The following is a 13,653-nucleotide window of genomic DNA, read 5'->3' on the forward strand; positions in this document are numbered from 1 at the left end:
CCATTTCTAAATTACATAGACATGGTTGTCTGGGGAGCCCGGGGGAAGGAGGCCTAGTAAATACGGGTTTAATAACTGCTGTCCCCTTGGATGGGAGCTTCGATAGAGGTGTGGTGAATGGAGTAGAGCAGTGTAATGTAGTGTAATGTAATGTAATTTAGTTTTATTAGATTGTAATTTAATTTAATACTATTTCACTTACTTTCAGTTTATTTTAACTTGGGTTAAGTACATAAGAGGTGATTATATCCCAAAGAGTAGTAATTAGTTTATTGTTAACATTATTGTAATATAATAATGTGGTATTATTTCTGCTTTTCTGTACTTTTGTACTTTTTAACTTTTTGCTTTTTTTTTTGTAAAAGAGTAAAAAATTTTCAATAAATAAGCTCCACCTGCAAAGTTATTGAACTACTCACTCAACCTACCTAGCATTTTCTTTCAGATTTCTTATGTCCTCATCACACTTGCCGTCCCACCTATTTTTGTATCATCAAAAAGCCACCATATGATATAGGAGCAGATTTAGGCCATTCAGTCCATCATGTCTATTCCACTATTCAATCATGGCTGATTTATTTCTCAACCCCATTCTCTTGCTTTCTCTCTGTAACCCTTGATTACCTTACTAATCAAGAATCAATCTATCAATCAATCTGTCTATCTCTGTCTTAAATACACTCAGTGACTTGGCCTTCACAGTCTTCTGTGGAAATGAGTTCCACAGATTAACAACCTTCTGGCTGAAGAAATTCTTCATCTCAGTTCTAAAGGGTTGTCCCTTCACTCCGAGACTGTGCTCTTAGTCTCTCCTACTAGTGGAAACATATTCTCCATGTCCACTCACCCAGGCCTCTCAGTGTTCTGTAAGTTTCCGTCCGGTTGCCCCTCATTGTGTAAATTCCATCGAGTATAGACCCAGAGTCCTCAACCACTCCTCATATGACAAGCCTTTCATACCCAAATTATTCCTGTAAACCTCATCTGGATTCCTTCCGATGCCAGCATGTCCTTCCTTAGATACGGGGCCCAAAACTACTCACAATATTCCAACTGCAGTCTGACCAGAGCCTTATGCAGCCTCAGCAATACATCTCTGCTTTTGAAACAAATGCTAACATTCCATTTATTTTCCTAACTTCCAACTGAATCTACTATTTACCTTAAGAGAATACTGCATTAGTACCTTTGTATATATAACAACCTTTGATATACACTCAGCTCCCTCCTCCAAATCATTTACATAAATAGTAAATAATTGTGGCTTTCGGACTGATACCTGTGGTATCACTAGTCACACCTTTCCAAATAAAAAAGATCCATTAATTCAGAATCTCTGTCTTCTGTGTGTCAACTACTCCTTAATCCTCAATCCAAGTTAATATAAATCACCTCAATACCATGAGCTCTTGTCTTCTCCAATACTTATTATGTGAGTATGTTGTCAAATACTTTCTGGAAATTCAAATACACTCCATCTACTGGTTCCCTTTTATCAACTCTGTTTGCTATATCCTTAAAACCTCTTGAAGGCTGATCAAACATGATTTCTTTTTCAAAACAACAGGTTGACTCAATCGCATTAAACTTTCTAAATGTCTTGTCTGAGATTAGACTCGCTGACAAGGGGAAACAACTTCTCCACATTTAGCCTGTCAAGTCCCCTCAGAATCTCATATGTTTCAATAGGTCGCCTCTCATTCTTCTAAACTCCAATGATTGCAAGATCAATCTACTCAACTTCTCCTTCATTCACACTCAGGATCAGCCTAGTGAAGCCTCTCTAGACTGCTTCCAACGTCAGTACATCCTCCCTTAGATAAGAGGCCAAAACTGTTCATAATATTCCATTTGTGATTTGACTAATGCCTTGTATAGTTTTAGCAAAACCTTCCTATTTTCTACTCCCTTTGAAATGAAGACAAACATTCCATTTGCCTTCCCTATTATCTCCTGATCTTGGATGCTCATGTTTTGTGACTCATGGATGAGGACTCCCAAATCTCTTTGTTCCAAAACTATTTGTGGCCTTTCTCCATGTAAATAATATTTTAGCTCCTCTAATTTTCCTGTCAAATTGTATAAGCATAAATATTCCCACATTTTGTTCTATTTACCAAGTGTTTTTCACTTACTTAACCTGTCTCCATCCCCCTGCAGACTCTTTGTGTCAACCTCACCAATTGCCTCCTCATCTATTTTTATGTCATTCACAAACTTGTCTATGGTACATTCATTTTTCAATCAAGTCATTAATTGTGGAATTCAGCACTGATCGCTTTGGCATTCCACTAGATGGATGTTGCCATCCTGAAAATGCTACCTAACCTCAACTCTCTGTCTCATATTAACTTGCCAATCCTCTGTCCATGCTAATATACTACCTCCAACAGCATGAGCACGTATCAAGTAGCCTAATGTGCTGTATTTATCAAACATCTTTTGAAAATCCAAATGTATTACACCCATTGCTTCTCCTTTATCTATCCTGCTTGTTACCTTTCCAAAGAATTCTAATAAATTTGTTAGGCATGATTTCCCCTTCATGAAATCATGGTTATCATGCTCAATTATTTTATGTATTTCTAAATGATCTGCTATCACATTCGTTGTAATAGACTGTAATATTTTCCCAGTAATTAAGGCAGCTAGCCTATAGTTATCTTTTTTTCTCCTATACTTCTTTTCATAAAGGTGTTCTATCGGCAGATTTCTAATCCTCTGGGACTTTACCAGAACCTAAGGTTTCTTGGAAGAACATTACCAATGCATCTATAACCTTTGTGGATAGTTCCTTTAAAATCCTGGATTGCATCCATCCGTTCCAGGGACTTATTGGTCTTTAGTCCCATTTGGTCCTCACCACCTTTTCTCTAATGAAAGTTATTGTATTTTTTTCCTCTTCTTTTTCCTCCTGAAGATTTAGCCATTCTGGAATGCTACTAGTGTCTTCTATTCTGAAGATCCTCTGCCATTTCTTTATTCCCCAATTATTTCCCCGTTTCATTTTCAAAGTGAAAGAATCCTTCTTAAATTAACCTAGTTGCAAACAATTGAGTGGATTGTTGAATAAAGAAGGGGAGCCAATTCATCCCTCCTCACTTGGAAGCTTAAAATGTCTGAGGTGTTCTGTCTGGAACCATACCAAATTGGTAGCCTCTTCCAAAGTTTGGTTGTAAGAATAGTAAAACCAGGATGCTAATAGTGTGGGTTCCAGCATTGGTAAAGCCACTAAATTCAAGGGATGATTACAGTATTCTATTTTGTTAGAGATGGACATTGTTTGGCACTTGTGTGGTGTGAATGTTACTCCCAATTTTTCAGCCTATACCTGAATGTTGTGCAAGTCTTGTTGTATTTGAATACAGACTGCTTCAGTATCTGAGGAGTTGAATGTGGTTGGAGGTCTTACTGCATTTGAATACAGAATGAACATTGTAAAATCATCATCAAGCATCTGACAGAAGGAATGTCATTGATGAAGCAACTGAAGATGGTTGGGCCTCGGACACTCCCTGAGGAACCTATGCAATGTTGTTCTGTGATTGAGATGATTGACCTCCAGCACACAACCATCTTCCTTTGTGTTAGGAAAGACTCCAACTAGTAAAGCATTTTCCTGTTGATTCCCATTGAGTCCAGTTTTTCTATACCTCCATGATGCCACATTTGGTCAAATGTTGCCAAGATGATCAGAGCAGCCATCTCTGCACTCTAAATTTCAACACTTCTGTCTATGTTTGGACCAAGGCTGTAATGTGGTCAGGAGCAGAGTGAACCCGATGGAATCCAACCCAAGTGTCAGTGAGCAGGTTATTGCTAAGCATGTGATTGTACTGTCCATGATCCCTTTCACCAGTTTTACAATGAGAGATCTGTACAGCTGATACATGACATCTATCCTTTTGCATTCTTATCATCTAGATGTAAGTCAGAATGGCTTTTTAAATTATTATCTTTAATGTTACATTAAAATTATTTAAGAACTGGACCCCAAGTTTCTTTGGACCTCAATTGTTTCTAATTTTTCACCATGTAGGAGGTATTCTATTTTAGCTTTTTTCTGGTCATAGTGGATGATCTCACACTTTCCTTCACTAAAATCCTTTTACCACAGTTTCACCCTTCAACTGACATATGAGTAACTGGTGATTTGTACTTCCATCCGGAGTTTCTTATAGAATGCTGCCTAAATTTGCATCATTGACCTTTGATTAATAATGCTGAGACTCCAACACACATCCCTTTGGGAAAACCACAGTAGTCACATTTTGTCAATTGGTTACCTGCCCATTATTTTCACTCTGTGTCCTGCTGCTGAGCCACTTTTCGAACCAAGCATGACAACCTATCTTCAGTTCTGGGTTATTAGTCTCTCGTGAAGGATTTTTTGAAATAACTTGTAGAAGATCAATTAAAATATATGTATACAAATGTTTATTTAACTGACAGAAGTATCAGCATTCTCCTGTCCACTAATTTAGCCACCGCTTCAAAAAGGTCAGACTCATCAGCAGTGAGCTATCCTTTACAAATCTTTGCGGGCTCTCTCTGATCATCTGAAAAATTGTTAAGGTGTCCTGTTTTACTTTATCCACCACTCCATCCTTAATTATGGATCAATATTGGTCCACTGTAACTAGTTTATGGTCAGTTCATCACCAGTTTATCAAAGTTGAGGGCTTTGTGTTGTCAGTTTATTTCTAGCTTGCACCAATTTACCATTTTGAAAAGCATTATTAACCCTCCCAAAACCTCCCTACCTTTTTACCAGGCATACTGTTCCCCTCCATGCCTTGATATACTCCTCCATTTACCAATGTTCAATGAACCTGATATCCCTCACTATTGTAAAGCGAGATGCCCTGCATACAAGAAGTCCTGTACAATATAGACACAAAGAGTGACTGTTCAATAATGTCAAAAGTTATGAGATCAGAAATACCTTCTTGGCACTCAATATTTACAATAGTGGAGTGCACAGCATATGTTCTCAGCAAATCAGTTTATATAAGCATTTTCAAAAAATATTCCAGAATTATGTAAATGATGTAATCCGTCTGAGCTCTCAACCACACAGCAAGCTGCCCTACCCTTCCTTGCAGACAAAAATGTAACTATGCTGTTAGTATTCATTTTGCCATTAGCTTGACTGCAAGGAAGTACAGCTGAAATATTCCTGAAAAACAGAAGGTCCACACCCACATTCACAGTGCTACAAGAAGTGAAGCAAAAACAGGTCAATAAGGTAAATGCTGTCAATAATCTGCAGAAATCCTTATTGAAATGTGCAAGAAGTTATTCAACTTCTGGAAATCTGCCTCAAATACATAAAGCATACAAAACTTCCTCACTACCTGTTGGTCATGTATTCCTGCTCTCTCTCCATAACAAGTAAGTGTGTTTTTGTTAACTCTGTCTGCCTGCTGGAATAGACAAGCAGGAGGCTGGAAGAACACAGCAAGCCAGTCAGCATCATGAGGTGGAGAAGTCCACACTTCACATGTAACCCTTCTTCAGGATTTGGGGGTGATTGTAAGGGGAGCTGCAAATAAAGTTGGGGGGGTGGGGGAGGGTGGTGAAGTGGGGATAGGTGGAGACAGGTAGAGGGTACAACCTGGTTGGTCGATAGGAGGGATGAATCCAGTGGGTGGCTGAGACAAATGAAAGGGAAGAGGAGGGTCTGGGAAGGGAGTCGGGTTGGGAAGGAAGGTTATTTGAAATTGGAGAATTCAATGTTGAGTTCTCCAGGTTGTAGGTGTTTTGGGTCCCTTACTCTAGGCGTATTGCTGGCTGCCCAGCACTTTTTTTATTCTGCACATCCTAGTTGCCCTTGAGAAGGTGGTGGTGAGCTATCTCCTTGAACCGCATACCACAATGCCGTTAGGGAAGGAATTGTCCCAGTGACCAAAAAGGAACAGTGATATGCTTCAAAGTCAGGATGATGAGTGGTTCGGAAAGGATGTTGCAGGTGGTGGTGTTCCCTCATATTTGCAGCGCTTGTCTTCTAGATGGAAGTGTTCATGGGTTTGGTAGGTGCTATCTGAGGATCTTTGAAGAATTTCTGTTTTGCATCTTGTAGGTAGTACACACAGCTGCTACTGAGCCTCAGTGGTGGAGACAGAGGATCCTTGCCAATCAAGTAAGCTCCTTTTTCTTAAATGGTGTCAATATTCTTGAGTATTGTCAGAGCAGCACCCATCCAGGCAAGTGGGGAGTATTCCACCTGACTTGTGTTTTGTAGATGGTGGACAGGCTTTGGAAATCAGGTGGTGAGTTACTCGTTGTAGTATTCCGAGCCTCTGACTTGCTCTTGTAGCCGTTGTGTTTATGTAGTGAGTCCAGTTGAATTTGTGGACAATGGTAACCTCATGGATGTTGATAGTGGGGGATTCAGTGATGTTAACACCATTGAATATCAAGGGGTGGTGATTAGATTGTCTCTTATTGGAAATGATCATTGCCTGGCTTTTGTGTGGTGCAGATGTTACTTGCCACTTGTCAGGCCAAGCCTGGGTATTGTCCTGACTTTGTTGTATTTGAACATGGGCTGTTTCAATATCTGAGTCACAAATGGTAGTGAACATTCTGCAATCATCGGCGAACATCCCCACTTCTGACCTTAGGATGAAAAGAAGATCATTGAAGCTGATGAAGATGGTTGAGCCTGGACATTACCCTGAGGAATTCCTGCAGAAAAGTCCTGGAGCTGAGATGATTGACTTCCAACAACCACAACTATCTTTCTATGTGCCAGATATGACTCCACCAACTTGGCTCCTGATTCCCATTGTTTCCATTGCAGTTTAGAAGAAAGAGGAGACTTTATTGAAATTATAGATTTTTTTTCAGAGACTTGACAGGATACTTTTAGTAAGCTTTTTCCCCTTGTGGGAAACTCTAGAACCAAAGGATATGATCTCAGAATAAGAGATTATACATCTAAGACAAAGATGAGGAGGAAAAGCTCCTTCTCCAAGAGAGTAGTGAATCTTTGTAATACTTTTACAGCAGAAGGCTGTTAAGATTGGGTCATCAAGTATATTCAAGACTGAGATAGACAGATTTTTAATTAGTAAGGGAGTCAAGGTTTATAGGAAAATGGCAGGAAAGTGGAGTTGAGTTAATCACATCAGCCATGATCTAATGGTCTTATCAGCTTCGTTCCATCCATAACGTAAGTTTATTTAGAGAATAATCTGAAGTATTGTTAACAGTAAGTTTCATTCACCTAAACTCAGCAAGCAAAGCTGTGGTATGGTTTAATTAAATCGAAAAGATTTTAATTACTGATACACAAAATAGACAGTGAGCCAAGTTAAGTAGCGGCATAGCTGAGAAGAAGGAATAGATAGAAAAAGATATTGTGACCATACATGTTAGAGGACTTTTGACGCATAGTATTTAGCACGAGGATCTGAATGTTATCATGGACATGGTCTTTGACAAATGAACACTTGGTAATCAGATTTTAGCAAGCATGCTGACATGGAAGCAGTTAATATAAGTTACTGTAAGGGGCATGACTGTGAGAACATCTTACTTCAAGTATTCACTTTTGCACAAATACCCATTACAGCCCAGCATATTTCATCATACGCCAAATATAAAATACTGATAATGTTTCATAGCATTTTCTCTTTTTTTCTATTATACAAACAAGACATCAGCAGTAGTTGCCTATTGATATCAAGAGGGGTGACCTTATAGAAGTTTACAAAATTATGAGGGGCATGGATAGGATAAATAGACAAAGTCTTTTCCCTGTGGTCGGGGAGTCCAGAACTAGAGGGCATAGGTTTAGGGTGAGAGGGGAAAGATATAAAAGAGACCAGAGGGGCAACTTTTTCATGCAGAGGGTGGTACGTGTATGGAATGAGCTGCCAGAGGATGTGGTGGAGGCTGGTACAATTGCAACATTTAAGAGGTATTTGGATGGGTATATGAATAGGATGGGTTTGGAAGGATATGGGCCAGGTGCTGGCAGGTGGGACTAGATTGGGTTGGGATATCTGTTCGGCATGGATGGGTTGGACCGAAGGGTCTATTTCCATGCTGTACATCTCTATGACTTTATGACTGTAATTATAGATTAAAAATTGAGCTGGAAATGTTCTGCTCCTTCATTTGTTTCCAGATGAATTGACTATATACAAAATTACGGTCACATTGTTTATTCAACTGAAAACCTGAATGAAAATAGTAAATCCACTGCTTTTTAAATGCTGCCCCTCTAGCTGCAGCTAACAGCATGACATACCGGAATCTTTGTGGAAAAGAGCTGGAATAAAATTTACAGTAACTCTTCCATTTCCCAATATCCATATAGAATAGAGAATGTCCTCCTGTCAGTGTGAATAGATGGGAGCAAAGTGAAATCAGTTAAAAATTGTGGAAAAGAAGGTCACTAAATGAATCACTAACCTGTGCCCATTGTGAATTCTCACATTAAGAGTAATGTTGCTGGTTAGGAAATAGGTGCTTAGGCCAGATTATGTTATCAAATGCAAACAAATGGGTACTAATACATGCCCATAGAGTTTTCACGGGCTTTTCAGTTGAAACTTAAGGTGATTGGACATTTGTTCCAGCATGGCAGCCTCGAAAGGACATCTGTGTTATTTGTCAAACAATCAGATTGAAGAATCCTGACTAGGAGATGCACAATTTAAACCAGGAAGTCTAAGTTACATTCAGTATAAACCAAGTAATATAGGAACAATTTCTTGAGCTTGCTCCACCATTCTAGATAATGGTTAATTGTCTATTTCAGCATCATATTTCCATGATATTCCCACAGCCCTTCGTGTCATTGGTGACAAGAAACCTACTAATTAATGTCTTGAATTCACTTAATTGAATCAACTTCCATAGCCCTTTGAGATAATGAATTCCAAGGTTAAAATGTAAAATCAGATAGAGAAAATAAAATAAATTGACAGAAAAAAAATTGTAAGAGTGACAAAAAAAAATAAAATGGTTTTTAAAATTATTTTAAAATCTCTAATTATAATTAAAATCTGAAGGAATGAGTCTCCAAGTTTATAAATTAAAATGTTCAGTGTCAGAGAAGACTTAGCACATCTGTAAAAATTCATTTGCACTTGAATGAACAAGCCCTAATTTTTAATAAATATCACAACTTCATATTTTTCATGTATTTGAATGTTGACTCTTTTGGTAAGATACCATTCGGAAAGCTTATGAGGATAGAAGAAATTTCCTGGTTTCTACATTTTAACTGCACGTGTATGGGGACCAGAACCTGTTGATTTATTCCAGGATAATGCTGAGTCCTGCAAGTCTCACTATTACTCTGAATGCAAAATTATTTATTACAGTGATCACTCTTCACTGGACGATGAAGGGCTCATGCCCGAAATGCTGACTCTCCTGCTCCTCAGATTCTACCTGACCTGCTGTGCTTTTCTGGAGCCACACTTTTCGACACTGGCTGTCAAGGTTGAGCATGTCTTATGACAGTGAAAGGCACTATATAAATGTGAAGGCTTTCTACTGAGTGGATAGAAGGGGAATATTGAATTAGTGACAATGAACATATTACAGTGGTTATACTATATGTTTAGTGACTTACATGCAGTAACAGAACATTGAGTTTGTATAACACTTATGGTGAATCTTTTTCAACCAGTCGCCACTTTCTTTTGGAATTTGCAGTGCTAGCCTGCCCAAAAATAGAATGCTATTGTAGACCTTCAAACCGATCTCTTGGTTCCTGAGAAGTCACTTTTTAAAAAGTTCAGGAGTCTTCGTTTGTTGTAACTATTTGGCCTGCAGTGCACATAGATCCTTGAAGAACACGTTACGCCCCAACCAACTGATATAGCAGCTGACACTACAATGCTAGATCACAACAGAGGAACAAAAGCATCCAATTCTGGTTTAGCAATTCACCACCATAGTCCTGTCTGCTATTTGATATTTAACTTAAAACACTGGAGTCCTAGCATTTACTGAAGAAATTACATGATAAGGGAGTACAGTATACACATGCAGTCAGGTTTTCCAAACACTTACTGAGCATTAAGCTGTCAGTTGCCTGAGGTAAGGATAGCAAGCAGAGAGAACTTTCACAGAATGTGAAAACCAATTTCTCAAGTTGCATTGATCTCTTGTTAGATCTTAAGTGGAGCATTGTGGACACTTGTGGCCATCACACAATAGGAAAGACGTGAATGCATTGGAGAAAGTGCAGAAACGATTTACCAGAATGGTTCCTGGAATGACAAACCTGAGGCGAGATTGAACAAATTGGGACTGTTCTCCATGAAGAGACTAAGGCTGTGAGGAGATCTGATTGAGGCTTTCAAAAATCATGAGTGAGCTGGCGAGAGCAGATAGGGTGAAGGTATTTCAACTAGTAAAAGAAACAAGAATAAGAAGGTATAGAGTAGAGAGAGAATCGAGACCCTTCCTCAGTACTCACTTGAAATGAAACATTAACTCTGATTTCTCTTCACAGATGGTTCCAGAGCTGCTGAACTTTTCAAGCAATTTCTGTTCATATTTCTGATTCACAGCATCTGCAATTTTGTTTTGGTTTTTACTATAGATTTAAAATGACATGTAAACAAAGTTAAGGTGATGTGAGATAAGACCTTTTTCACACAGTGAGTTGTTAAGGTATGGAAATGTGGTGGAGATAGGTTTAATTAAGACATTCAAGAGGGCATTGGATGTTTTTTTTTTGGATGGTAATGTGGGGAAAAGGCATAGATAATAAAGCCAGATCAGATAATAGAGCTGGTGCAAGCACGTTGGGTCAAATGGCCTCCTTTTGCACTGTAATAATACTGTGATTCTGAGTGTAAAGTACTGCTGTACTGTCCAGGAGTCATCTTGAAATTGATATTTTAGCAGATTTAGCAGAAGTAACTATGACACAGAATGCTCTCTTTCTGTATATGCATGGCTCTGCATCATATTCATGGGCAGCACATGTAGCTTTCTTGTACGTGTGTGCAAGTAGGTTGGGTTGTTGATTTGTGAGCTCCGCACTGGCTCCTGCAACACTTGCAAGTATAACATATTTATTTACTTAATTAAACATTAATATTCTTTCCCATAATGCATGGTTTTGGCTACTTAGAGCTGCATTAACACAACAGCCATTGTAAACACAGACTGAACAAAGTGCTATAGATTCTTGTTTCCATCTTGCAAATGTGAAACTGCTGGAAGATATCAGTCACTTGTTTATAGAATCTAACAATCTATATTTATGGATTTAAAATTAAGTGGGTTCAGTACAAGGTAGATGATTTGCTTTGCTGGACTACTGCCCAGGCCTTGGAGTTGAAAATATAGCTCAACGTAAAGTCATGTCTTTCAATGGCAATGCAGAATTTACATGTTCACAATATGTAGAATCTTATTTGACAGACACTACTGGTATTGGTTTGATACTTGAAAGTGCAAAAAAATTAAATACAAAGCAGTTATTAACTTCAATATGAGACTACATTAGCTTCCAGCAAAGGATTTATTCAATGTTTGTAGCTGACCCATGAGGTCAGTAAGATATTTGTCTTTAGCCTACAGTCCTGACCCAATCTGAACACTGACCCATTATCAGTACTAGGCAATGCTGGCTGGAATCACAGATACAACTTTGTTGCCACACTTGATCCACAGTTCACATATAGCACTGTGCGCTACTGGATCACATACATCGCACAAGAGCCCTTGGAGAAATCCTCAACCCATGGGTCTTCAGCACAGAGAGGAGGCTTGTGCGATAAGCTGCAATGGGCAAACAGTCAGTGCCAACTTCAACTCCAAGACTAACAGTGCAGCCGTTTTGGAGTCAAATCACATTTACTGTTTGGCTCAAACTCTTTTCTTAAATGAATAATTGACTCTTTGACTGCAGAGACCCCAGCTGAAAGCATTACCAGTGATGGGCAGGTGACATTTATTTGGACCGTCAATCAAATAAAATGAAGAAGGTTCGTTACTGCTCAGACTTAGTAAAAATGCACTGCAGCAACACAGCAAGGCCACCTCGACAGTATCATCCAATCCTGCATCCTCCATTGCCCAGAAAGATAAGGGTAGCAGGTTCATGGAGACATCACTACCTCAGAGCTCCTCTCCAATTCACACAAAATTCTGATTTGGTCATTTACCCCCTTATTGTTGCCTGCTCTCTTAGCCTCTCCAAATCTCCTTCAAGCACCTTTGCATCCATCTAACAGCTCACTTCCATCCAGCAGAATATCATCTGCAAGGTGTGAAATATTACATTTGCTCCTCAGATCCAAATAATTGACCTAGCTTGTGAATAGCTGAGGCCCAAGCACAGATGCTTACATTTCTCAACCAATCAGAGCATGCCAATTTAGAGTCATAGAGATATACAGCATGGAAAGAGACACTTCAGTCCATGCCAACCAAATATTCTTATTACTTATGGTTCTATTTGTAACATTCGGTCCATATCCCTCTAAACGATTCCTATTCATTTACCCATCCAGATGCCTTTTAAAAGTCATAATTGTACCAGTCTCCACCACTTCCTCTGGCAGTTCATTCCATACACGCACAACCCTCTGTATGAAAATGTTGCGCCTCAGATCCCTTTTAAATTTTTCCCCTCTCACCCTAAACCTATACCTTCTAGTTCTGGACTCCCCTACCCCAGGGAAAAGACATTGTCTATTTACCCTATCCACGCCCCTCATGATTTTATAAACCTCTATAAGGGGACTGCTCAGCTTCCGACGCTCCAGGGAAGATAGACCCAGTTTATTCAGCCTCTCCCTCTCGCTCAATCCCCTCCAACCCTGGCAACATCCTTGTAAAGCTTTTCGGAACCCTTTCAAGTTTCACAATGTCCTTCCTAGAGCAGGGAGACCAAAATTGCAAGCAATACTCCAACATGACCTCCCAACTTCTCTACTCAATGTATTGACCAATAAAGGCAAGCATACCAACCACCTTCTTCACTATCCAATTTACCTCGACTCCACTTTCAAGGAACCAAGAACCTGTATTCCAAGGTCTCCTTGTTCAGCAACACTCCCCAGAACCTTACCATTAAGTGTATAAGTCCTCTCCTGATTTGCCTTTCCAGAATGCAGCATCTCACATTTATCTAAATTAAACTCCATCTGCCACTCCTTGGCCCATTGGCCCATCTGATCGAGATCCTGTTATACTTTGGGGTAGCCTTCTTCTCTGTGAATGACACCACCAATTTTAGTGTCATTTGCAAACTTACTAACTATACCTCCTCTGTTCACATCCAAATCACTCACTTATGTAACAAAAAGCAACGGATCCAGCACCAATTCTTGTGGCACATCACTGGTCACAGGCCTCCAGTCTGAAAAGCAACCCTCCTCCACCACTTCTCTCTGTCTTATACCTTTGAGCCAGTTCTATATCCAAAAGCCTTGTTCTCCCTGAATTCTGTGTGATCGAAACTTGCTAACCAGTCTTCCATGAGGAACCTTGTCAAACGCCTTACTGAGGTCCATATAGGTCATGTCCACTGCTCTGCCCTCATCAATTCTCTTCATTACTTCTTCAAAAGACTTAATCAAGTTAGCGAGACATTATTTCCCACACACAATGCTATGTTGACTATCCCTAATCAGTCCTTTCCTTTCCAAATATGTGGAAAACCTT

This window comes from Chiloscyllium plagiosum, unplaced genomic scaffold, assembly GCF_037043375.1.
Source record: "Chiloscyllium plagiosum isolate Xiang-an unplaced genomic scaffold, Cpla_swu_hap1 HiC_scaffold_3, whole genome shotgun sequence".
NCBI lineage: Eukaryota > Metazoa > Chordata > Chondrichthyes > Orectolobiformes > Hemiscylliidae > Chiloscyllium > Chiloscyllium plagiosum.